The sequence below is a fragment of the Protomyctophum bolini genome (genome assembly GCF_963924005.1).
Source record: "Protomyctophum bolini genome assembly, chromosome: 19".
Taxonomy (NCBI): Eukaryota; Metazoa; Chordata; class Actinopteri; order Myctophiformes; family Myctophidae; genus Protomyctophum; species Protomyctophum bolini.
This window is the reverse complement of record NC_137880.1, coordinates 24,049,747-24,077,631: the sequence shown is the minus strand read 5'-3', so window position 1 is coordinate 24,077,631 and position 27,885 is coordinate 24,049,747. Positions and strand designations below refer to the sequence as shown.

General features: G+C 42.0%; 2 protein-coding genes across 2 annotated transcripts in view; both read left to right on the top strand.

Annotated features, from left to right (window-relative positions):
• The window catches only part of prpf39 (PRP39 pre-mRNA processing factor 39 homolog (yeast)), a 114,178-nt gene that overhangs the window by 16,142 nt on the left and 70,151 nt on the right, over positions 1-27,885 (top strand). The gene's annotated exons all lie outside the window — the stretch shown is intronic.
• The window catches only part of LOC308334628 (bromo adjacent homology domain-containing 1 protein-like), a 34,724-nt gene continuing 21,068 nt past the window's right edge, over positions 14,230-27,885 (top strand). Inside the window, exon 1 of the mRNA XM_080791432.1 lies at positions 14,230-14,690. The gene's annotated coding sequence lies outside the window, so the exon portion shown is untranslated. The remainder of the gene's footprint in view (positions 14,691-27,885) is intronic.

Here is a 27,885-nt window from a genome sequence, read left to right as displayed (position 1 = left end):
CAGATCAACATAATGAAATGTCAGAATAGAGAGAGAGAGAGTTCTAAGGGTGCATGGCAGCGGGGGCAGTGTCTTGAGTTTACAGGGTTTGATGATGGCCCAGGTAGGGCCGGGCCTTATTTTTCGGATCTGTTTTTGCCGGCTACCGGGCACGGCTGCACTAATAACTTTGGTCTGTCTAGAAGAGTTTAAATGGACAGGTATCAGTCAAAAGGGAGACATCGAAGAGGAAGGATGCAGGGAAAGGATCAACATATGGAATGTCAGAACAGGTCAGCTCCATATATGGAGATCTAAGGGTTTGAGGTTTGAGGTCAGATGTAGAGTTGCTGGCCGGCTCCATAGATCTAGGTGATAATCCAGTCTTCTCCATGTATGGCTATACAGGGTTTGATGAGGTCAGTGTTGTGATTTTTGAATCAAGATTTAACTATACTTTAGGTATGCATGACACCATATCATCTCAGTACTTAGGAGAAAATCAATCTTTATTCAACACACTGGAACAATTCTTCCCCAAGAAAGGCATACTGTATGGTATACTGTAAGGTCATTGTTATAAATATGATCACTAGCTTTGTTCTCTATTTTATTGGCAGCATGCCAGTGTATAGGACATTTCAGCCCCAATCAGCAATGAATAACGGTATAGTGACTGCATGATGGCGTGTCAGTAGAGTAAACCCATATGAGACCCCAGCCTCTCCAACCATGGACTGTTTCAGCAGCTACTGTTTGGCAAATGGTACTGCAGCCTCAAGGCCCGGACCAGCAGTCTGCGCATGACGGCTTTTTCCACCTGGGAAACAGGCTTATGAACAATAGACACTAAGGGCCTGTTGCCGGACTTGCCTCTGCCTATTACACACACTCAGAGGCAGCTGTGCACACACAATCACACACAAACAACCATGCACGCATGCACGCACGCACACACGCGCACACACACACACACACACACACACACACACACACACACACACACACACACACACACACACACACACACACACACACACACACGACACAGCACTTTATACACACTTTATACCAGTTCTTTATATTTATAATTGGACACACAAAAAACATTTATATACTCAGACGCCGCACACACACGCATACGCACATACATACGCACACATAGATACCTATGTACTCACGCATGCACGCAAACACATACTGTACATACTACTATTTATATACTGTATATACAGTACATGTGTGTATACCTGTGTGTGTGTGTGTGTGTGTGTGTGTGTGTGTGTGTGTGTGTGTGTGTGTGTGTGTGTGTGCGCGCGTGCGTGTGTGTGCGCGCGTGTTTCATTCTTTCTCTTTGTTCATTATTATTGTGACTTTATTCAATTTTTGTGCAATTTTGTCTTGTTGCAGAAATGGAGACAAACCCATGAAGGATGTTACCCTTGTATACTATATTACTTACACAGTGTAAGAAATCTGTATACATTATTTTATATTCTCCATACACATGTTTGAACTGGACACAGTACTCTTGATATTGTCTCTTTTTTATTTGACTTGTTATTTGTAACTTTACATGATAAATTGAATTTTACTAGTGGGTATTTTATTCCTAAAATGAGTTACGATTCACATATTTATAGCATGTCATTTTATGTTTAATATACATTATGGATGTGAACATGTTCAACTACAACATCTGTTTCATAATATTGGATACCGGTATATTGATATTATTACTGTAGGCTATACAATACTAACCCTATACAATAAAAGCAACAATACAAAGTTCTTTCTTTCTAGAATATGATATTGCTGAAATGTTTGAAGCTACACGTATAGCCACCCAGAGGTGCTAACATGTCTCTCTGTCTACCTGCATGTAAATAATTTGACAGTCTCATCAATCACAAAGAGCAGACATAAACAGTATTGACACAGATCTGTCAAAAGTGATTTGTTCATGAATAATTTCTGCTTTATCAGAAGGGGGTGGAATTGGACGCATAAAATTAAAAAATAAAAAGTCTTTAACTTCCCTCCTTAAACTGAGAGAATGGATAGGGCTGGAGAAAGGGTTCTTGTTACTTCTTTGCAAATAAGGTCTTGAAAGAGAAGAGGTTATTTCCTATCCCATACACATAGGGACTAATGGATGTGTATAATATAGCGAGGCAGAACTCTACTTCATAGTATCCATCAAAGTCTTCGGCATCAACAGCCAGATGAAGGACCACGTAGGCAGTCCAGCTCACCTGGAACAATGCCATAGCTGACAGGACAGACACTGTGCTTCGATGCATGATCTTATCCTTGCTCTTCTTCACGGCAAGTATTTGTGACCCGCCACTTTCCGCTGGTATTACCTTATTCCTCTGTCCCAGAAGGACCTTGATGATGAGGCAGCCAGTAAACGTGACGATTAACACAGGAAGCATGTTGCACATCAACATGAAAATGTATTTGTATAAGCGGCGGAGTAATGGACAATTCCCTTTGTGACACTGAAAGAAGTCAGGGGGGCATTTGCTGGAGTTATGATTGTCCTTCTCCATGTGGCCGTCCATGTCTACGGTGTAAATAGGAATGCTAATTAAAAAAGAAATAAAAACACAAAAAACGCTCACCAGCCAGGCTGACCTGATGTTGTCCAGGAAAAGTTTGACCTTCTTGTCAGCATCTCTCAGCTTCTGATAACGGAAGATGTTGATGAGTACAGTGAATGTGATGCTGGCTATCTCGCCAAACATCGTCAGGAACTTCATTGTCCGACACTCCCATTTGCTGATGGACGATTCTGTTTCGTCAAGGAGTGTGATAATATCATAGATATCTACGATAAGTATCTCCTCTAAGTTGGACACAGCCAGCCCCAGAAGGAACACCTCAAAGGACTTAAGACGGGAGAGTCTGTTCTGAATGAGGGCGAGGATGAGAATCGTATTACCGATAACTCCTACGATTGAGAAGAAGACTCGGAAGGTTAGGAGCTCAATTGTGAACACAGCCATCGCTGGTATGTATTCTGCAGCAGCACACTAAATATGTGCATCTTGTCAAAGACAGAGCTGTCACTTTCCATGCGCAAGATTGTCAACAACTGTACTGTAGATAAATGAGAGCTTGCAATGTGCTGATTCTCCACCCTATATACTTTTCTGCATGAGTGACCTGATCCGGCCCGTTGTCATGTCCTCAAAGGTGGCAAGAATTCAGACCGGTGATTGGCTGTGGTCTTTGGGGAAAGGAAAACAGTGGATGCTGGAAAGGTTGAGGCACAGAAGTCATTAAATCTTTACCTCTGAGCTTTTTCAAGGGCTCCAATTTGAGACGCGTACAGACTCTGGTTGACAACTATGACACACCTTGTTCCATGGGCTCAACCACTTTCAACCTGGCGTCCCTGCATTTAGCATATGTCATTACAGCCGAGAGTTCCAAACTCTTCCAAAAATGTTCCCAAATTTCATAAATTTCTAAAAGAACGCTGATTTACAAGCTTTGCTATTTTTTTAAGTGGACCCCGATTTGAACAGATTTTGACCCCTATACAAGATTTGTGTTAAAATGTTTCAAATAGTCAAAATGATAGGGTTAAAGTGGTTAAACCTTTTCATTGATTGATTGATTGATGTTTTTCATGATTTTGGTGTCTAATTATGTGTCCTTTAGACTGGTTTCTGGACAGTCAAGCCTCATAAGGCTCATATAAGCACTGTAATGTAGCTAAAGCCAGACCAACAGTAACTTTAAAGTTCTTAGAGCGAATTTACAATTTAAACATTTAGCAGGTGCTCAGTGCTCTTAATGCAGAGTGACTTGTTTTACAGCAAGCAAGGTAAACACAAGGTAAATGGTGCAACTGCATTTATAGCGCTTGCCTTTTATCCAAACCTCTTTACATACTGTAGATTGTGCATTACATTCACACGCACGCACGCACGCACAGTCGCACACACACACACACACACACACACACACACACACACACACACACACACACACCAGGAAACCATGCAAGGCACCACCACCAACCTCGGGAAGGACACTTGGCCCGGGATCGAACTGGGAACCTCACAGTTCCCATCGCTCGTCCGGCCTCTACCCATGAGCCACTGCCAGGTAAGGTTCACTTCAAATGCATAGAAATAGTAATCTAAGATCATATGTAGGTAAACCAAGAACCTATCATCATGTCTACTCTAAACCGTACAATATACGAAATAAAATAATTTAAACCATACAAATATAGGATGCCTGGCCAAAAATGAACCTGGTATCTGTCTACATAAAAACATGCTATCTAAATTACATTTCAACCTTTGCATAAGCCTGCAAGGTCGTCAAGGCTAGGGCAAGTGATTATAAAATGTGCAGGGACTCAGGGAGGCTAAAATATGGATGATGTGATTCCATCCCTTCCATCCAGTTGCAAATGAACTTCACTTGCCAGAGAGCACAAATAGTGTGTTCTCTACCTAAAAGAATACAATTTAGTTCCTGTTCAATGCACAAGGCAACATGGCCCAGAGAGTGTCTTCCCACTGCATAAAAAACTGTCTGACTTAAAGCCTCACAATGTAATCTGTAGTAGATTATGTTAATACAATATAACTATACAATTGGGGTGGTTGTATTTTGTCTCAATGCTCTTCTATTGAGACAGATCGTGAGACAGACACGATTTTTGATATGATAATGGTCAAGATCCAATGTATCCCTGAGCAAGTAGGCAAGCATGCATTAGCCCAAACATCGGGTTCAAATCCAGGGTAGATGAGGAAAGTTATACATAGTGCTGCTTTAATATACTGTAGCAATGATCATCAAAAATGTAAAGGTCTGTAATGTGATTGAAATGAAAAAATGTAAAAAGAAAAAAAAAGTATGTGCATGACTAACATTCAGATTACATTTATAATATGTATTATGCACATACCGGTATAATGTGTGTGTTTGAATGTGTGTGGACAAGAGCGCACAAGAGACAGAGAGGGAGAGGGGGGGGAGGGGGGTGGGTACCACAGTCCCTCAGCCACGCTGTTGTTGGATGGAGTTCATGTCCTGTCTTGTCTCTTCTCAAGGCTCTTCTCATCAAAATGGAGAGACACTGTGCTGTTAGCACGCCTGTGCTCCAAACAACCCCTGCATCATGATTCAGCTTAATTGTGAATCCCTTTGTGTGTGTGTGTGTGTGTGTGTGTGTGTGTGTGTGTGTGTGTGTGTGTGTGTGTGTGTGCGTGCGTGCGTGCGTGCGTGGTGCGTGCGTGCGTGCGTGCGTGGTGCGTGCGTGCGTGTGTGCATGCGTGAGTCCATGTGTGTGTCATTTAACAAGCTTTTGGAAAAGCATTAAGCTAGTACAGGATTGTTAAATTAAGTGCAGTGTTTTTTCAAGCCATTTTTCACAACACACAGTAGGCTGCACATATCCTACATCCCTCCTCCCTGCCCACATCAAACCCACATACATGATAAACCAGAATCAGAAATAAGGCACAAAAAGGAAAAAGAACAGTATAGATAGTAAGTAGCTTCAAGAAATACTAGATCTAGCTCTAGATCTGAGTAACTGTAGATACCAACCTATAACAATCTCTGTCTGGTATAGGGGCTCCAATTTCATCGCCGACTTTACCTGCGACGCGGCCCGCAATTCAGCTGCTGCCAGAAAATTACGAATAGGAGCTTCCTCTGTCCCTTAACGGTATTTTGGTCCAGTGTCACCCGCTATCCTTTTTGCCGACACCGGTATTTGCGCCTAGAAGTGTGGTCATGGGTGTGCTGGCACGCTTTCCCCTAAATTGCTATTTTTAGAATTGCTATTGTTAGAAATCATTGAAAGATTGCCAGAAAAAATAAATAATCACAGGAAATCTGATGACACTAACATGATTTGTTAAAATAAAGCATGGCAAATAAAAGTAAATCAAAACAGAACTAGAAAAAGTGCCCCTGAGGGCACAGGTCTCCACCAGGCCAGGTCAGGTTGTGACCTCCTGGTGGCGCTATAATAGGCCAATATGAAAAGGGCATTTGCCATTTGTTCTTACGTCTTTGATGGCAATTGGATCGATGATTTGAGGCATTTTGTTAAAAAAATGCCACCTGTTGGTGGCACTATAACAGGCCAATGTGAAAAGGGTGGGATATATTCCTCAGTCTAGTAGGAAAGTGCGTGAAAGACTTCACGTAAATTGCGTTCATGATTTGAGGCTTTTTGTTCAAAACGGGCCAATCCTGCAAACTTTGAAAGCCAATATTAGCCAATTATATATTAATATGAAATATCGGACAGAACCGTCTTGAGCACATGACTATAGAGATACTGTGTAACGATTTGCGGGATTTTTGGACAAAATCTGGAGGAGTAAAAATGCGTTTTACAAAAGTCAGCCTCCTGGTGGCGCTATAAAAGGCCGTTCTGGACAATTTGGGGCAGAGGTTCATTGTTGGCATCCAGGGAGCGTGTGTGCAAAGTTCGGCATCGACCGGATTAACGGTGCCAGAGATTAGCTGTACACAGATGGACAGACGGACGCACACAGACAGACGGAGTGCAAAACATACTCCCTTCGGCCTGGTGGAGACCTTCGGCCTGGTGGAGACAATAATTAATTTCACTTACTACTTTATCTAGGAGGACTATTTTGAACACAGGAATATCTACATTTCCAACCAGTTCTAAAATTACCATTATAAACAGAATTGTTTGGTCTGTAGTACTGTACATGAGGAACATGTAAAAACATCAACTGACATCCTCAAATCTCATTTTAACACATTCATTTCCATATTTTATCTGTCGGGTGGAAACCTCATATGTTCAAAACTGTTACTTTTCAGGATTCAAATTCAAAAATAGTTTGCACATCTCTAAAAAACGTTCAGGTGCTGAACAAAAAGATACGTACAGGAGAAGGAGAGAATGTCTGCACACTGTTGAGCTCCCACTGGAAATTGTATTATTAAAGGAAGACAGCCGCTGTTTGCAAACAGCGGCTTGTTATAAATTTCCAGTGGGAGCTACTCAACAGTGTGCAGACATTCTCTCCTTCTCCATTCATTTACGAAAAAACACAAAAAACTAAAGTATAAATGTGCTGCATGATACTGTACTACACACACTGTGTGTGTGTGTGTGTGTCCGTCCGTGTGTGTGTGTGTGTGTCCGTCCGTGTGTGTACAGCTAATCTCCGGCACCGTTAACCCGGTTGATGCCAAATTTTGCACACACACTCCCTGGATGCCAATGATGAACCTCTGCCCCAAATTTTGTGACTGTTGAAAAACATTTCTTTATATTACTCCTCCAGATTCTGTCCAAAAATCCCACAAATGGTTACACACTATCTCTATAGTCATGTGTTCAAGCCGGATCTGTCCGATATGTTTGCGGGATTGGCCTGTTTTGAACATCCTCCTCAAATCATGAACGCAGCATGCAATTTAAGTGAAATCTTTCACGGACTTTCCTACTAGGCTGAGGAATATATCCCACCCTTTTCACATTGGCTTGTTATAGCACCACCAACAGGTGGATTTTCGAAAAACCTCAAATCATCCAATTGCCATCCAAGGAAGAAGAAATGGCACCCTTGTCACATTGGCCTATTATAGTGCCACCAGGAGGCCACAACCTGACCTGCCCTGGTGGATACCTGTGCCCCGAGGGGCACTTTATCTTTGTTATTCTATGAATTACTTTTTAGATAAATGAAGAAACAGGCCTCTGTCTACTTTTTATGGCTGGCTCCCATTCTCTCTGTCTCTTTTGACCTAAACAGGACAGGGTGAAGGAAGGCAGGGTACTCTCCACTAAGCTCCCACATGTGATCATGTGACATCATCAAAGTGTACTGGCAACAAGTTAAACACAGAAATAAACGACATTTTTAAGCTGAATCCCATCGTGCTGTTGCGAGAGCCTCAGAGCCTGTGAAAAGCTGAGGTCATAAGACTTACCAACGGAGAATCTCTGCTCTTCCACACTGGAGACAAGAGCTTGAATCTGGTGTAGGACATAGACATTGGGATTTAAACTTTAATTAAGCATGATACTTAACTTTATCATGAGCTGGAAAGCAATTATGAAACTATTATATTGAAATAATAAATCAGTCCATCTGTCTGGCACACTGGCTGCAAATTTGTCCAGCAGAGGGTGCCGAAAACACCTGAACAAACAAACCAGTATCCCAAATGAAATTACAATTTAGGTTTTAGCTGTGCGAGTGCGAAATCAGAGTAAGCATGAACAAGCAACAGCAAGAATAGTCATGCATTAGTGGTTCTCAAACATGTTCATGTCAAGGACCCCAAAATTGATATGTCCACAAGAAAAACAGGGACCACCCTGGAACCCCACTGAGGACGACCCCTGTAGGTCCTCGGGCCAGACATTGAGAACTGGCGCCCCAATAGTCAACAAACAACAGTCACATATAAATAGAAACTATAGGACGCCAGACAGGCAAACATCAGACATAGAATCTGCACACCGCTATGTTTCCTTCAGGAAGGAGTTTCAACAAAGTGCTGTAGTATCTCAAACATTTTCATTGCTTGGGGACAGATACCAGTAAGATGTAGAGCAAAATTGAACACAAAGAGGGGAAATATGAGCATACAAATACAAATAAGGAATTTAAAATGGCAGCTAAGGCATTTAGCAGATGCTCTTATACAGAGTGGAATGGTGCATTTAGCGTTTTTATCCAAATCGCTTTACGTGCATTACATTCAGCCATTCACATTCACATGCACGCACGCACGCGCGCGCACACACACACACACACACACACACACACACACACACACACACACACACACACAGTACACAGATGATAGACGAAACCATGCAAGGCACCCACCTGCTCATCGGGAGCAGTTGGGGGTTAAGTGTCTTGCCCAAGGACACTTTGACACTAACCCAGGAGGAGACGTGGATCAAGCTGGGGACCTTTCGATTCTCATGTGGCTGCTGTCCCTTCTGAGCTTGCAAGCGCAAAACCTGAGTAAATGTCATGAACCCTGGAGCCAACAAACGACAGGGTAAATTATCCCATAAGTAGAGTAAAAGGAAAAGCAATTCAAGGCTTCACACCAGGTGAATATCAAACCTATCGTCTCAACATGCTATCTAAATAGAATTCATAGCATTTGTGGTCAAGAAAAACAAATCCAAATAACAAAATACATGACCTAGCAACCAATATACTGTATATCTGCATAGAATAACCAGTAAGATGCCCTGAGGGCGAGAAGCGTGCATGCATTCGCCTGGGTGACGGCAGACTGTTGGGCGAGCGCTGGAGCTTTATGCGGGGTCAGATCAACATATGGAATTAATTCTCTACTGGCCATATTATATGGAGCGTGTCTTGAGTGTACAGGGTTTGATGTGGTCAGATCGGAACAGGTCAGCTCCATATATCTAAGGGTGGCATAGGGAGAAGTTTCTTGAGTGTACAGGGTTTGATGTGGGCCCAGGTAGGGCCAGGCCTTACTTTTCGGGCCTGTTGAGAACTCTAGTTTTCACCGGCTGTCGGGCACGGCTGCACTAATAACTTTGGGACAGGTCCGTCTAGAGTTTGAATGGACAGGTACGTATCAGTCAAAAGGGAGACATCGAAGAGGAAGGACGGGTGGGGAAGGATCAACATATGGAATGTCAGAACAGGTCTGCTCCATATATGGAGATCCAAGGGTTTGAGGTTGCTGGCCGGCTCCATATGATCCAGTCATTTCCATGTATGGTTATCCAGGGTTTGATGAGGTCAGTCATGATCTTCATATATGGAGACAGCCATATATGGAGTGTGTCACGAGGCGTGACGGACTGACGACCATATATGGTGGTGTGACGGATTGACGGACGGACTGACAGGTTCTGCAGGTTTTCATAGTAATTTGCAACCTATGGCCGCAATTAGCCTGGGTGACAAGAAGGGATACAAGGAAAGAAAGTGCTATAAGAGTGTGACTTTCAGACTGCAGCAGAAAATGGTGAGTGAGTCTGCTGTTCTAACTGTGTTTATGCCGGGAGATAAGTTCGGGAGTCAGTAGGGAAAAGACTCCAGGACAAGTGGAGAGATGGCCAAGCTGTTTTAGGCCTAGAGAGTGTCCAGAACGATTTCCTGCTTCGCTGATTTACTGTAGTGAGCGGTAAGTTGTGCGGGGGGTTGGATCGCGTCCTGAAGGTAGGGGGTGCCATGCCCTTGATCACCATTGTTTTGTACTGTGACAATGACTTAAAAAAGGGGGGATGCGTGAACATTTTGGGAGGTTGAAGACGAAGCATGCCACTCTGGTCTGGATCATTTGGCTTTGGAGGGTCTTGAGTGAGTATGCCGGGAGACAAGAAAGGAGGGAGTTGCAATAGTCAAGCCTGGAGATGACTCCTGGTTAAAGAGCTGGGCAGACTCTTGGTGAGGAAGGGTCTGATTCTTCAGATGTTGTGAGTGATTGTTGCAATGGATGTTTGTGTCATGAAGGACAGCTGACTTCCAGGTACCACACCCAGGCTCTTGGCAGTTGAAACAGGATCCACCCATGTGTTGTTGATGGAAATGGAACGATCCTGCAGGGGGCAGAACTTTCCAGGGGAAAAGAGAAGCTCACAGTCAGTCTTCTCTAGACATCAAAACAGTCACAGTTAGACATCAACCAGGTCAAGAAGGATGAGGACAGAGGAGTGGGAGGCAGCCAGGGCAGCATGGAGTACCTCTGTGACTGCGAGAAGTTGCCCACTCCACTGCTATTTAGCCTGCTATAATCATGACGGGTTGGGATCCAACCGTTTTTTTGTGTGAGATGGAGAGAACAGTTTTAGAAAGAAAGGAATGGAGTGATACTGGTATAATTGGTCTGTAATAATTTATGTCTGATGGGTCAAGGCCCAAGGGTTGATTATTTTACATGCTTTATTTCACATTTATATATTTGAATTCAAGCTATAATAGAAAGTTTAGAATGCCAATCTGTTCATTTTCCATAATAAGGCATGGTGGCCCACTGAGGTGTCTCTGTGCTAAAAGCAGGAACTCTAGCACATGATAAAGCCTTAGGCAAATGAATGAGTGTGTAAACTACAACAGCCAGAGGGGAGAGATTGCATCACCGCACAGAGAAACCTACAATTAGAGTCTCATCTGATCCCATTTAAGAAGGGGGATTGTGAGATGGCAAATCATCCCACCCAATATTTATATATTCATATGGGTGCCTCCTCCCTACCTTGCACTCGATTTCAAAGGCCTAGATGTGTTCCAGCTTTAATAGCTTCTGCTGATACATTGGACCCTCGCACTTGGGTACTGGCTACCTCAACTACATATTTGAATAGATTTGAATAATAACATTTAAATATTAAACTGTTTAGTGTACTGTTGTCTTGGGTTGTCAAAAATACATATTCCTATGAACCTCATAATGCTAACTGAGTGCTCATTTAACACTGAATGGGAATATCGTCGTCCCATAACTCTCATCCCAATAGTGAGTGAGCACAGAATAAGGCAGAAAACACACGAGCAGTGAAAACTACTATTATGAAAACCTATTATGTAAATAATTATAATTATAATGATATAGAATAGATTTTCGCATGGCTATTTCTGTAAATGAAGTATATAGGCTAATGCAAAAATAAAGGCTGAATTTATATGACTTGTTAATTTAACTCTGAATGAGCAACAGGGCCATTCCTAAACTCTCATTCAGGGTGAAAATAACACATTCATTTTGCAGCGGCAGCCTGTTAGTGTGATAATCCCAGTTTGAATGGATTTTCTCAGACTGAATGGGACTGTACATGGGCCTAATGTTTCATGATGAAATGCAAAAATAATATACATTAATAATGATCATCATCATTATCATCATCATAAAGACATGTTGGCAATGATTAAAAGCTGGGGATTCATCATTCAACAGATAGTGTGTTACATGTTAATGGAAACATTGTGAACAAGAAGAAACCTTTCCCTGGAAATGCCTTAACATGAGGTGTCGGCCGCTTTGGAGAAGACATAAATGGCTCAAAACCATTATATGTCCCAGAATTTAGGTAGTGCAACTATCCCACTTAATTGCTATCTGAGCAGTGAGCACATACTATAGGGCAGGGAAGACTGTGATCTAAATTATCATAATGATAAAGAATAAATGTTCTCATTGCTATTTTTTCTAAAATAAGAATATATAAGCTAATTCTACTGAATTCATATGATGTAGACCTACAACAAACGTTTGTTATCGTGTTCACTAGATTGTGTTTTCAAGTAAACACAAGCACCCACATCTGTGGTGTTACTGTTACGTATGGTACGGTATACATATTTTCTGTGAAACTGGGGGTTTATATGTTCAATGTCTGGTTCATAGCCCTATGCCCTTTGCTGCCGTTGCATTAAGGCATTAGAGCTATGGAGTATGGACCAGAGCTAGTTCCTGGTCAGCATTCCCCAATGTCAATTTCAATAGAGGAACACCAGTCCACACCACAGAGACAGAGAGAGAGAGAGAGAGAGAGAGAGAGAGAGAGAGAGAGAGAGAGAGAGAGAGAGAGAGAGAGAGAGAGAGAGAGAGAGAGAGAGAGAGAGAGAGAGAGAGAGAGAGAGAGAGAGAGAGAGAAGGCAGATTGGGCTTCAGGACAGATAGCAATCAATGTGGCTCATCCTAATTACCATAAAACAAAAACAAAATGTACACCAAATATTAGAGCACATAAATTACAAAGCAGATTAGAATTCTACTTGACTAGATGACCATAAAAAGATGGGCCCATGGTGACAGAACACCTGACCACTGTGAGTGATAGAAAACCGAGATAAACATTGACAATGTTTTTGGCTGTATGGACACAGTCTCAGTCTGAAAAGGAGAAAAGAACCTGCACATGCACCTGCAAAGCTATACTTTATATAGGAGCAGATGAGTGTGCGGGTTCTTTTCTCCTTTTCTGACAATAATGTATAACTTTTGGAGCAGATGAGTGTGCAAGTTATTTTCTCCTTTTCTGACTAATAAAGTATAACTTTTGGAGCAGATGAGTTTAGGGTTCTTTTCTTAGTTTTTGCAGTCTCAGTCTGGCCATAGAAACAGCCTGGCCATCACAGGCAGGGCTGCATGGCTATTGGCTACTCAAGCCATGTTTACTTTGTCATCACTGACAAATATAAAGATTTAGAGAGGTTTTATTTGAAAAACATACCTGTAAGTTTAGGCTATATCGCTATCCATTCATCTCCCTTATATAGGACTAGTCATTGCATGCATGCAGTCACTGTGCACTACCTCAAATGTGTCATAAATTATGACACATTTGAGGTACTATAGTGCACAGTGACTCATAATGCTAAGAGAAACAAGCTCTGTATTAAATTTGTCCGAGTTTGTCTGGCTACTTCCTTCCATTTCGATTCATTGATTGAATTACTAGTTAACTGTCCAATATCGTACGTGATCGTAACTTGAATTCCACATGCATTTGAGTGGATTTTCCCTTTATTTAACTCCCTCAGTCACTGACCAGTGACCACAGTGGGGCTCCCTGCGGGGCATGTGCTTCCGCGTGGCCAACACAGCAGGACTGTCACTTGCAAGGTGCTTCCAGCCTGCACCTCCACACATAACAGAGGCACACAGAGCTAGACCCCCGAAAAGTTCAGATGGAGTGAGTAACATCGGTCCAGTATACAGCCTCTCTAGTGACTCGACACTGCCGTTCATACCCCTTTAAAAAAGACTCACCAGTCACCATGTTGACATCACATGTTCGAGCACAGAAGTAGGATGAGGATCTTCAGTTATGTAAAATAGCTGCGATCCTTAGAACAGAGCTACTGAATTATCTTATTTTCTGCCTCACAGAAGAACACGTTTCCAAGACTTCAAGTTCACATGCCATGCCGCCACACAGTCGGTCTCTCCTTCCTGAGAAAGAGCCGCAGTTAGCTCTATGTTGCGCGTAGTTGCTGAGTTCGGAGCCTGGCTGGTGGTAGGTTAGTGCGCAAACTGAAAGCTGTGTGAGCAATGTACCATGCGTGTAAGTAACGGATAAGCGACGCGAATGTGTATGTGTGTGTGTGGCTGTGCGTGCGTAATGCGTGTGCGTGTACACTAGGCTACTGTATCCATTCCCCCAGCAGAGCAGAGCAGCCCTGTCGACATTTCAACTGCCCACCACCACTAGACTATACCAGCGTGCCAGCCTGCCAGGCACTTCTCTTCTTGCGTTGAAGACAGTGGATGGGACGTTAAAACAGAGGGAGCAGCGAGCTCGTTTCGCTTTTGAGAAGATCGCTATTACCTTTTGTTTTTTGTATTAATATTATTATTACTATCAGAAGGAGAGGTATTGTTGCGGGAATGCTTCCTCGTGCAGTGAGTGACTACTAGCCTTACGTTACGGTATCTGGCAGTAGATCGGGCGACATTGCCGTTTCGCGGAACGGAAGACGTTCAACCGACGGGTTCAAGTAGAGGAGAGGTTGGAAACTGGCTCCCGTATCTCTCTTTTCCTCACGTCTCTCCACCACACACACACGCGGGGACTTGGGCTTTTTTCCCTGCCTGCCTGAACCATCTGGAAAACAAGGTGTTCTGCCTGCTGGATCCCCGGTCGGTCATTCGAGCTCTCCTGTTATTCCCTCACTGCCAATTAGACTATAGAAGAGAATAGTTGCTGTCAGACAGAGATCTACTATACGGTGAGTAAAGCGGTTGTCTTGTCTCTGTTTATCATTCTCCGCTGTTCTCGTCTCGATGCCTTTTTGAGGTGAAGCGTGCTTGTGTCATATATAGCCCAGGAGGAGCGTCCTCCCCGGCGGCTGTGAAAGGCGTTTTTCCCCTGTGTTCGACATTAGACTCGGGCGAATGGCCATCGACGATGTATGTAGAGGAGAATCCCTGGGAGTGGTACTTGATCACACTGTCTGTGTGCGATGTGTTCCCCCCTCCTCCCTACCCTACCAAACAACCAACGAACCCACCTCGAAAGTGCAAAGCTAATGCGACAATGGTCCAATTCCAAATTTAGACTCTGTTCATCATCATCATCATTGTTTGTGACATTGTCATTTGTCACAATGATGATAAACCTACAGTGGCAAGAATACTGTAGGCCTACATTCTTATTTATTTTGTAATCAACAAGACAAGTAGCCTATATAAGAATTGTGCATATTGTATTTAGCCTGATTCATTTCGAGGGCAAGTGAACTTAACACATGATGTGATGTATGACAGACATTTGTATTGTAGCCTAACTCAACATGTCATGGTTGCATACCTGGCTACACATCACCTTCCAATATCCCAACTTGCTTGCCCGTACCAACTTAAGACAGACAGAAGTGTCCATCGAGGTCATAATTCAAACGAATGACCAAACAAATCATGACTGAAGAAACCACAGCTTTTGTATGGTTTGTTTGTCAGTTGATCATAATTGAGGCAATGATGATGAAAGGGTGAAAATGTGCACTGTAGTATTGGAAATAAGTTGACAGGTGTGAATATGTCTAAATATTAATCCATATTGCCGGTAAGCCATGTTCAACGGTCTATAGGCCTACAGAACAGGATATTTGTATACAGTATTATTGCTATTTTATATTAACTATAATTGCATATATTTATTGCTAATTTGCTCATAGCTTCTGTGGGCCTACTGCTTTGGCAGTATAGGTTTATCTCATTTGACAGTGGATTTGTTTGTCAGCTGAAGTAAAGTGATGAGGGATGAGAATATGGGTCCATGTGAATCCATACTCATTTATACCATTTATAGCTTACATTCTTTCTATAGTTTTATAGTTATAATATAGTTATTCATTCTTTATTTTTCTTATAATATAAACACATTTAGAATTTCATTTAGAATCAGCTTAGCATCATAATAGATTTATCCTCTCTTTTCACTGTATATTTCTGAGAACCTTTGTGCACCGAGTGGAGAATACCATATCGTTTGCTTTTAATGTGTCAATTTCCATTGGTTTGGTGTTTCCTTTTCCATATGGATCGATATAGACCCTATCTGCATATGGTCTGATTTATCAGGGCATATCTACGATGAAGCAGCAGGCTTCATAGTGCTGGATCTGGAGAGTCATTGAAGTTTCTCTATAGTTGGATGAATTGTGTTTCCTGCTTGCTCATTAAGTCATTTGAGATTTGAGCTTTCTATCATTGTGTTATGGACAACATCCTGTCCATCCTGTTGTGATTATTTTCCCTCTGAGTTGTCTCCCATAAATGCCTAACTATTTGCCGCTACCATAAATGACTAACACTGTAAAATCCTCAGTGTGCAGGGTTTAATTCTGAAACCATAAAAACCTTTTAGGGTCTATTGTCCACTTTCAGAGCCTCAGGAGTTTGCAGTGTAGCTGCTGTTTGCTTTTTACCCCCCCAGGGTTTCACATTTTCTTCCCTTTAGTCTAAACAGGGGGGAAAAGTGTTAGACTACTCTTTGACACACTTCAGTTTATTGTAGTTGAACATTAATCCTCTGGGGTTTGTTCAGTAGGCCTGTAGTTTGGATTGGAGCTCTCTTTGATCCCACATGCTAGACAACACTTTGCTGATTCACCATAAAGCTCCATAAATGTCTTAATTATCACAAAGCTTTAGTGGCGAATTAGTAGTGTATTAATGACTCACACCCTGCGCTATCAGGCGGTGCAGACTAGAGCCGGCAGTCAGTCAACACGACGATAATGGCAATCGCAGCATGCTTAATAAAAGGTGCTTCAAAATTAAAGTGTGGAGAACACGATTACAGCTACCTTTTTAATGGATTCCTGCCAAAGTTCAATTTCAATACTCAAGTCATAATGGCCTATGAGACCACAGTCTGAGATGACACAGATCCATAATTGTGAGGCAGGCTGCATGGATAGATTGCATATTTGCTCAGTGTTGTGTTGGGATGGTTGTTTGGTCAGTTTCTTACTTTAGCAGAGTGTACACAATCGAATCAATGCATAATTACTTTGATGTATGACAGTGTTGTGCTCATGGTAGACACTAGACGGTTGGTGTACTTTGCTAGAAAATAGTTCTCAGCAGAACAATGTTCAAAATATCTATGGAACTCACGAGGCAAGAAGGAAAAATGGGATTTGTATTTTGTGTGAACTGCTCCTTTAACAAATAGAACTTTTACATCTCTGTACAGCTTTAATGTGGGACACAATCTTTTCAAATGTAATCATTTGACAAACCGAACACCATTGAACTCCATTGTATGGGTTACAGTAGACATCTCTACGGCAGAAATCTCCAAATCTCTGCATATTTTATTGCATATTTCCTCAGCTGTGTCCGTGACAGACACAGCTGAGGAAATATGTAATAAAATCTATTTCTCCAGGCTGTCAGGAAACGGCATCTTTGTTTGTCTCCTTTCTTCCACGGCTCTTAATTCTTCGTCTCCTTCAACTTCTTCTTCGCTGCTCCCGCGGTCGCCACAGCGGATCGTCCATTTCCATCTCATCCTGTCCTCTGCATCTTCCTCTGTCACTCCAGCCACCCGTGTGTCCTCTCTCACTGCATCCACAAACTGGCACTTTGGCTTGCCTCTTTTGCCTGGAAGCTCTGCGTCTTCAGCATCATTCTCGCAGGCAGCATCACACCTCCGCACATGTAGCGCTCTGACTCTCTCACCTCCACCCTCCTCCTCCTCTCCTGCTGCCTCTGAAACCGCCTTCCCTCTCGCCTTCTCCTTTGCCCATCAGTAGCGTCATTAATTTCAACTGTCTGGTGCCCTGCTGGCTAACTGCACCGGTGGCGGCCGGCAGTAACCTGAGCCTCGAACCGATCCAGTGAGGAAATCAGATTTTATGATCCACATATTTGATTTGGAAAGGATGTTGCACCGCATGTCCTCTGAAGAGGAGAGCCATTAACCGGTTAACCACTGACTGTCATGTCCCACACGTGGGAAGAGTTCACTCTGTCCTCCCATTGAGGAACAATAAACAGCAGTATGTTGTGCAGTTTGGCTTCAAATCAATGCCACGATTATTTCAAAGTTTTGCGATGAATGAAAATTTAAAGTAAAAAATAGCAGATCTACAGGCTCTGTTAGCTTGTAGATTGGCTATTTTCTCATTGCATGATGCAATAATGATGCAAGATACAAACAAATAAATTTGCAGGCTTGAGTGCTTAATATGAATAATCAATTTAGTCTATTATAACAAATCAAAGGAAAATAAATAAATAGGGCTTAAGCGGTTAAAAAAATAAGCTCTGTAAACAAAGGCTTATGATATTAGTTTTGTTCAACATTATAAATCTACTCACTTTGAACTGCACAATTAATATAATAACTAAGCTCTGAAAGAATATATATTCAAAGATTTGTGCTGCATTTTTAGGATTTAAAAAAATAGCAGACCTACAAGCTCGTAGCACGCCACTCGGTGGCACGCTATGAGCTTGTAGATCTGCTATTTTTCAATAGCTAAAGTATAACATAATGCTTAGTTAAAACACCAAAAGGGGTTCCCGCCCAGAATGGGATAAAGATGAATACAAATGCACATAACAGCTTCAAAATTCACGGTTGAGATATTAAAGGTTGTACAAAACGTGATGTTGTCTTCATAAATTATTTTCTTTTTTAAAGCACTGGAAATCTGCAGAGGTAATCCATTGCAAAGTCACTTCCAGGATTTAGGACTACAGCCTATAGCAGTCTATTCAGAGTTGCTTCTCCCATGAGCCAACCTTCTCATAAATACAGAAACATTTTTAATTTACTACTGTACATTCAGTTGAGTCAGAGAGTCAAGCAATTGTTTTCTGTACATGGTAAACAAAGCTCAGTAGCCTAGTATACAGATCAAACAGTGATAAAAGGTTCTCAAGCTGACCAAATGGACATTTAACTGTCCAAGTCCATGGTAATTAAATCTTACATCGAGTGCCATTTCCCCTTTAAAGCATCCAGTCATTAATCCTGAAAGTAAATGAGACAGTAGCCAAGCTCTGGCCTGATTACTGAATATCTTTTCATCGCTTTACCATTCAATCCATCCATATTTCACTCTGAAAATAAATGCCACCATCCCCTGAAGTCATTTTGAAAGAGCGAAATGTGAAAACAACAAAATGGTTAAATTGAGTGCATCATTAATTTGATATTCTTCAACTAACTGGTAGAGCATTAGTCGTCCAACAAGTTCAGTGATGGGGAGGATCACTTGCCCCCTGGGGCAGCCTAGTCTCCAAAACTATATTTAAAGAGCCCCCCAATCATAGAATGAGTGCCTCACCATCTCCGAACCCTCACTGCCCCTGTCCCAATATAAAATATCAATTAACTACAAGGGTGGGCAGATCTCTGAATGGGTTTGCTTACCCAGGGCAGTGTAATGTTCGGTACCACAGCATTTGAATGACATCACGCGCATGCACGACGTGCACGCACACCTACATGTGTGCATGTGCACACTGCACAGCTGTAGTTTTAGACACGCAAACACACACAAGTATAGACTTAAAATAATCAGATACTATATAGCCTAGTGAATGAGAGCAAACTCGTGACAAATGCAATAATTCAAGCGACCATAAAACAACAGTAACAAAGCACTATACCAGCCTTTACTTACCTAACACCATAACACTGTGTTGAAAATCAACTGGTTCCGACGTGTCAATTTGCGACTTTGTTGCACACACACGCACGTACAGTCCGCACGCACGCGCGCGCGCGCGCACACACACACACACACACACACACACACACACACACTAGCCTATGTGTCTCGGCAGCTTTTGTAGCTTGGTAAAAGGTGCGAATGGGGCAGCCAATGTATCCATTGTTGTTGAAGAAGCAGATTTTTTTCCTGTTTCATTAGGCCAAGATCCCTGGTAAGTGGATTTGTGGTTGAGTGTCCAGGGGGTGTACTTAATAACTTGTACATCAAGCTGCATCACACACTACAGAGATAGGCTTCCGTTCCAACTTCTGACATGGCTCGGGAACCGTTGTTTATTTACTAACCTGGTAAGAGGCAGAAAGGAACATTGGCAGAGATGTGTGTACTGTACTGTATAATACATGTATGTATTATACGTATGTAAATATCGTGTGGGTAAAATGACTGGGTAGTGGTTATGTCATGGAAGGATTGTGTTGATTAGAGAATCGGTACTAGGCGTAGGCTGTGTTGATAACGTGTTTTTTTCTTTTTAGATGAGGTGTTATTGTAATACTGTAGCGTAAAGCGTGGGTCCTATGATAGTGGCATTGTTTGAGTAACAGAGCTCAAAGAGTTAGGCTAAATAAACGCAAATGTTGGTCATAGCAGCATAGATGAAATTACATTATTGTAACAATAACAATGTTACATGTTCCTCACAGCATGATCAAGTATAGGCTACCAGGACGCAGAGGGCTACACAAATAATACAAAAATAAATAATAATCCTGATCTCAGTTCACGCTGCATTCACATGTTGACTTTATTTGCTTCTAAAAGAAATCACAGTTGTAATGTCAGTCATTTGTAATTACACAATGTAAAGCAAAAGATGCTATTAAATTTCTCATTGACAGAAGCACTGTCAGATTTCTATACTAACCTGACACCGCACGTGTCAAAGGAGGCAGAAACTGGATAGCCTACTCCGAGACCGCATGACAGAGAGAGTATGACAAGGTTTTGAAGCTAAAGACATGAGCGACACGAAAATCCCTTTGGTTAGGTGTGAGACCGAAGTTGTGGTTATAGTGAAATGTATGTATAAGTAATCATAATTTTCATACAGAATCAGAATCATCTTCAGTGTCACAAAAACAGTGAGGGAAATTAGTTTTTGTGCAAGCTCCATCGTTTTGATTGTTTCCAGAAATAGAAAGAAAAGAAAGAAGAGGGGGAGGGGGCAAGGGAAGGAAAAACATCTCCATCTTAATATCCAAACATGTAACCTTGTGTCACAAGACTTTCCACGCAGAGTAAAGCATGGTATCCGTTACTGGCCTGTGTGAGTATATCGGCAAGTTCAGCCACATAGTCCACAAAAGGTTGTTGTACTGGTATAACCCAGATGGGTCCATGAGGAAAGCAAAAGTTCAAGGGCAGCCTGATGACAGCCAGGCATGTTCAACAGTCTGATGCTAGCTGGGTGGAAGCTGCTCATAAAATTGCCAAGGTGCTTTGGCTCTTGATACTACGGTAGGCCGCCTTGCCTAGCTACGGTCGTTATAGGCTGTAGACTGTAGAGGTTTGAACAATTTGTAACTGGATTGGTGCCTTGGTCCTTGATGATGCGCTGAGCTTTGACGACACAACTCTTCGTGTAGTTGCACTTCCTGGAGCGAGGGGAGCTTGCCTCCTATTATGCTGCAGATCGCACCACCCGCTGTAGATTTGTCTTTTCTCATGCAGTACAGATTCCATACCAGCCTGTAACACAGCTTTCATGTTGTAGTACAATCTGAGGATGCGGGTAACTCAGTACTTCTTCAGGCGGCAAAACCAGTATAGTCGCTGCAGGGCCTTTTTCCTCACAGGTGTGTGTCCCACTTGAGCTCCTCCTTGATGTGTACTAAAAGGGACTTGAACTCACTGACCCTTTCCACTGCACCCTGAAGTCCACGATCAGCTCCTTTGTCTTGTCGACGTTGAAGGTGAGGCTGTTGTCCTCCTGGCACCAGAGTGCCAGTAAACTGATCTCATCTCTGTAGGCAGACTGTGTTGTTACAGTACTTTGGCAACATATCATTACTGCAAGGCAACACTGTACTACTCTCTACAACCACCCCAAACTTCACCATAAAATCCAATATGATGTAGCAATGTAGTTAAAAAAAAGAAAGGATAAACTATTGCAAAATTCCAACTGACAGACCACACAAACCTCAATAACGCAAATGTTCTACAGTAGATCGCACAACATGATTAGCTATCACCTATCACTTCGAAAAAGACATGGCTCCAATTAACACCGTTCAAAATGATAAAGATGCTAGACAAGAGCTAAAACGTCTGGGTTTCCGTCTTTCCGAGGTTAGACAAGAGCTGTCGATCTACTCTTGCAACTATTGTTGCATTATTGCCTGCACTGTGTACACTGACTCAGTGTCGAACGACATTCAAAACAGAACTAAATAAAACATGATTTATACTCCATCATAAGCCGGAGTTGCTCGCTGAAGATAGCAGATCTACAGGTTTATAACACGTGAGTTCACAACTCTCATGAGTTCAGTCTGTTAGTGGTGTGGCATAGCCTATGTGTCTCTCTCTGTCTTTGTGTGTGTGGGCAGTGCGCATACACACGTGCGCACGTCATACTTGTGCGTGCGTGCGTCTGTTTGAGGAATTGTAAACCTGGTGTCAAATGACACACCCACTGATCTAGAGCCCATACTCTGGACGGGCAGCTTGCGTCCATGTATCCCATAGCCTGGACCACCAAGGAACAGTGTGTCATATGAATTTATAAAAATAAAATAAAATAACATTCAGGGAGTGACTTCCTTCTGCTGGTGGCAGCATGCACAACATGTTTTGCGCCAATCGAATTGGTTCAGTGGTTTGTGAAATTAGTATGGGACAACGCACATAAAGACAAACACACACACAGACGGGGCAAAAGCATAATCTCTGTGCCTGGCTTTCGGCCTGGCGGAGATATTTAGTAAACACGGGTTACGGACTCAATGGACGCTGGCTGATTTGAAAAGAATCAAATGACAACAACCTGATTTTGCAATAACACATAAAATACTGATTCTAGTTTTTCCCAATGAAATGCACATGAAACAAAAAACAAAATAATGAAAGACACATGAAATGAAATAATGAAACGCATATGAAACAAAACAAAATACAAAGCGAAAGACTAAGAACATACGTACAGGGTCTCAAGCAAAAAAACTAAATCCATATTGCCACCATTCATAATCGTGAATGGGTTGCCAATTGCCATGCAACTCCTTACAACCAAACGGTTGCGAGTAGACTCATCGTTGCAAGCAACCAATGTTGAATTGAACCAATTGAATCACTTGCGTCGACATGCGCCGACGTACAACAGGACATATCACACCTGACGAAAAACATTACTTGCACGCTCTGCTTGCGCAAGTAATAACCAGTAAGACGCCTGAGGGCGAGAAGCAACCTCGCCCTCACGCATCCACCTCGTTGACGACAGACTGCAGGTGAGCGCTGGCGCTTTGGCATGGGGGGTCAGATCAACATGGAATGAATTCTGTACTGGCCATATAACTAGCATATCTTGAGTGTACAGGGTTTGATGAGGTCAGATCATCATATGGAATGTCAGAACAGTTCAGCTCCATACAGTATATGGAGATCTAAGGGTGGTAGCAGGGACATTCTCTTGAATGGTTTGATGAGGGCCCAGGTAGGGCCGGTCCTTAATTTTCGGGCCTGTTGAGAGCTCTAGTTTTCGCCGGCTGCCGGGCGTGGCTGCATTAATAACTTTGGGGCAGGCCCGTCTAGAGTTTGAAATTTGAATGGACAGGTATAAAAGGGAGACGTTGAAGAGGAAGGATGGATGGGAAAGGATCAAGATATGGGATTTCAGAACAGGTTCTGAAATATATCCATATATGGAGATCTAAGGGTTTGAGGTCAGATTAGTAGAGTTGCTGGCCAATAGTGATGACATCAGGGATATATGGGCTTAACTGCGACAGCAGGTCGCATTTACTATGACGTCAGGGTCTCTATCTCCATCCCTGATGATGTCAGTGTGTCACATGATGTCACGAGACCTGGGCACCATATGGTGCCTGACACACTAACTGACGGGGAAATGCTCGATTTAACTGCGACCTTCGGTCGCAATAATATAAATAAAAAGTTGCAACGCTGCGGTGTCAGTCACCGTCTGGCAGAAACCAGCTAACTTATCAACTGATCAATGCTCTTTGGCCACTCAGAATAGCCAAATGGCATTGATCACGCCTCCAGGTCTTTAGTTTACTCAAGTTATGGAATAAGACCTGGTACTTAAGACACGCAAAATACAGCCCTTTATGTCTTGTGTGTTTGTTAAAGAAATATTGAACCAATGAAAGTATTAAAAGTGCTTCTGTCAAAACCAGTTAACTCCATTGGACCCCCAAACTGTCTGCTGAAGTAGCTAACTCCACCCCCTCTCCCCCTCTCATTCAAGTATCTGACAAAGTCACAACACCAACTTTGATGAGGCAGTATTGCTTTGTTCAAAAAAATATATGTTTTTCTTCATTTCCTGAAAACATATATGTACTGTATGACTCCATATTTGGGCAAGTTTTCAGCCTGATCCAAGTACCTTTGACTTCTATAATAAACACGCCTCACGCATGCACGCATGCACACACACACACACACACACACACACACACACACACACACACACACACACACACACACACACACACACACACACACACATACGCATACACACACACCTCTGATAAAGGGCGAGTGAGGTGTTGTTAATCATCTCAGTCCATAACACCTGGAGATGCGAGAGACGGAAGACGGCAAGTGTAAATAAAAAATAAAACTAAAATGTCATAACAACCAATTAATTTAATTGAACGGCTCACTTTTCTAGTATAGTTATTTACATTTTCCCTATAGTGCCATGCATTCTTTTCTGAATGGATGCATGTATAATTTACTTTAGAAGAGTGGACTGCTGTCTCCGTTATTTGCAGCCTGCAATTTGAACATCAAAGAAAATTGCACAATAAATAGCAAGGACCAGTAATTCACGCCAGGAAAAGCAAGTTAAAACAAGAGGCTCAAGTTCTCTTATGCTTTCTCAACTCTCACATTGATGCCCCGAGTGGCTTTATATGACAATCTAAAGACTTGCAGTTCTTTGTTATGACAAAGGAGGCAGGAAGGAGGAAGTATGGAGAGTAAAGAAAATGCGACAGCCTTCAAGCCAACGTCAATATCACAATTAAATGACCATAAAACGTCAGTCTATTCACAGTTTTGGCTATACTTTATATACCCTACAGTCACGAGCATAGACCATTTTCTGTCATTTTCCTGACTACTCGGAGGATCTGTGTGCATGTGTGTTTCTGTGTTTGCGTGTCGAGGGCTCATCTCACAAACCGCTGGACTGCCAAATGTATTGTGCACATGCTGCCAGTGGCAGCATTAAAACTTTTATTCTAAACGGGATGTCACTGGAGATCGGAATGGGCTGGCACTTTGGCCAAATATGACATATAGACTGGCCACATGGCGTCTGAGATATACATAGTGGCCACACAGGTCTTGTTATATTTCGCAGTTGCTTACATTTTCTCTAGATTTTTGTGCTTAATAAGTTATGATCATTTCGATTTTGTTCATGAATCACCAGGGATTATTTTCAGCTCTTTTCAAATAAATGTGTGCTTTAAAATGCAAAAACACAATTATAACTTATAATATTCTGTGCTATAATCAGGGGTATTCAGAGGCTTCCTGAAAAAAATATCAAACTTTAATATGCTTTTAAAATGGTCAGCAGTATAATGTCAAGTATACCATGAGTTCAGTAGTGAATGGGCTCATTCTCATCCTTCAAGTCAATTTATGTGATTGATTTGCTTCTTTTAGCAATTGCGAGCCTGCATTTTAACATTCTCAGAGCTATCCACAGTGATTTATGGGGTGAAAAAACAAAAACAGAAAATGGTATTTTCACAAGCTGAACTGGCTTATGTCAGTCAGACCTTCCTCTCCCTTGATATTGCCTAATCGATATGGTAGCCCATTCCCTGTCTTGTGTTTATATGGAAGAGAAAAGTTGTCTGTATAGGTTTGTAAGCGTATAAATTGGAATCAGACAGATTAGGCATGATGATTTTCTTTTAAAGCGACAGTTGAGAACGACAGAACTTGATCGATTCCGTGTCCCTAAAAAAAGGTCAATTGATTTGGTATATAACCTTAGAGTCCCTATTCTGGGCATGTCATAATAGGCAAACATTTGACAAAGATTTCAGAGCTACAAGCTCACATGTAGCCATGCGACGTGTTGTGAGCTCGTAAATCGGCTGTTTTCAGTGAAAACATTTCGTATATAGAAAGGAAAAAAGGAGGTGACCAAGTATAGAGCCCTGGAGATCATGATTATTTAAGTAATATGTAAGTAAGTCAACAAACCCTTGTTTTATCTTTTCCACAACACTAATAGATTAGACCAAGCAATGATTTAATCATCTTTTAGAATACATTATTCAGATTTCAGGCACATGTTTAGGTTTTCTGAATTACTTCCCATAACGCTGTTGCCTCAATAAAATAACTACTCAGTTCCCTAATGTTGACACTGAGAGTCTAAAGAGGTGCATTTTTATACCCTGAGATAAAGTACAGTAACACAGTTTATTTATCGGTGCGTTTTGTCTAGCTAAAGTAATATTGTGGTGTTCAAGTGTAGATGTTAAAAAGGTTGTTTGGTTGGTTATTTATGGTGTGTACGACATTCCATCATGGTGTGTAGATGAAGTCAACCTCCCCCAAAAATAGTTGACAAATTAAAGGAAAAACCTGAATCTGAATAAATGAGTGTGGAAAGATAACAAATGCATCTGCTTCCATACAGGTGTATGCACCTACTACATTATACAATTAAGTAATTAACATCCTGGCATGACATGCTCTGTGGCATCATGTATACAAATGCTGAGCACGCCCAGTTGACCTTGATTTTGCATCAAGATGGCAAGAGGAAAAGATCAAAGTGACTATGAAAAAGGGTTCACTATTGGGGAACAGATGGCAGGAGCTTCGGTCACAAAGTGACATCTGCATTTCGATCTATGGGAAAGACATCAGCATATCGTTGCTGTTGGGCAGAAACCTCTGATCTCCATAATAACCTTTTGTGTTTTATTTTATTTTGTAAATTGCTTTTGCTGTTTTTTTATTTGAATCCTGAAAAGTCCTGAAAAACAGTTTTGGACATATGAGGTTTCCATCCGACAGAGACAATATATAAATTGTGGTGCGCATATTCATTGGCTGTGAGGCTCATTGCTGCATTATATTAGGAAAAGCACAAGATCAACTCTGACTCAGGTGGCTGAGAATGTCAATGCAGGACTTGCTCAGACTGTGTCAGCAAGAACAGTCCATGAGTAAAAACAACATAGAAAGAGGGACATTATTGTAGGGTTCCAATGCATATGCATAAACCCCTGCTTACAAAGACAAATGTACACTTTGTACGTAAGTTCAGTGGTGCAAAAACAATTACATAGGCAGCTGGTCTACTCTACGGGGACAAAATGTATATGGTCACCACTCACCACCATATTCTTGACACGTGGGTGGGTGCATGTGTGGTGTATGTACAGGCCTAAATATTGACACCCTACAGCAGGGGTGCCCAGTGCCCACACTTTTTTGACTCGAGAACTACTTTTAAACTGACCAGCTCAACAAGATATACCCACCCACAAAAATATTATCCCATTGCTGAAAATTGTTTTAAACGGTTACCTTAGCTTAGGCGTATAAGACAAACACACTTAAAATGGGAAATAGAAGTGCAAAATGGAATTGGCATAGGTTTTTTAACTTTGTAATGTTTGTCTGCAACACTCTTGAAAACAATGTATTGCTTTGTGGGTTTGAGCTGACAGGTCCTTTTTATGTCATGTATCAATCAAGTCACCTTAATTGGTAGATGCCAAAAATAAATGTATTATATATTTTAGGAGCATGTCATGTGGTCTACTTGCACAACCTATGTGATCTACTGGTAGATCGTGATCTACCTTTTGGGCACCCCTGCGCTACAGTGAGGGGGGTCCAGTGGCTCTGTTATGCTGTGGAGGACATTTTTCGGGCATGGTTTGCGTCCACTTGTCTCCTTGGAGGGAAGGGTCACTGCAAATCAATACAA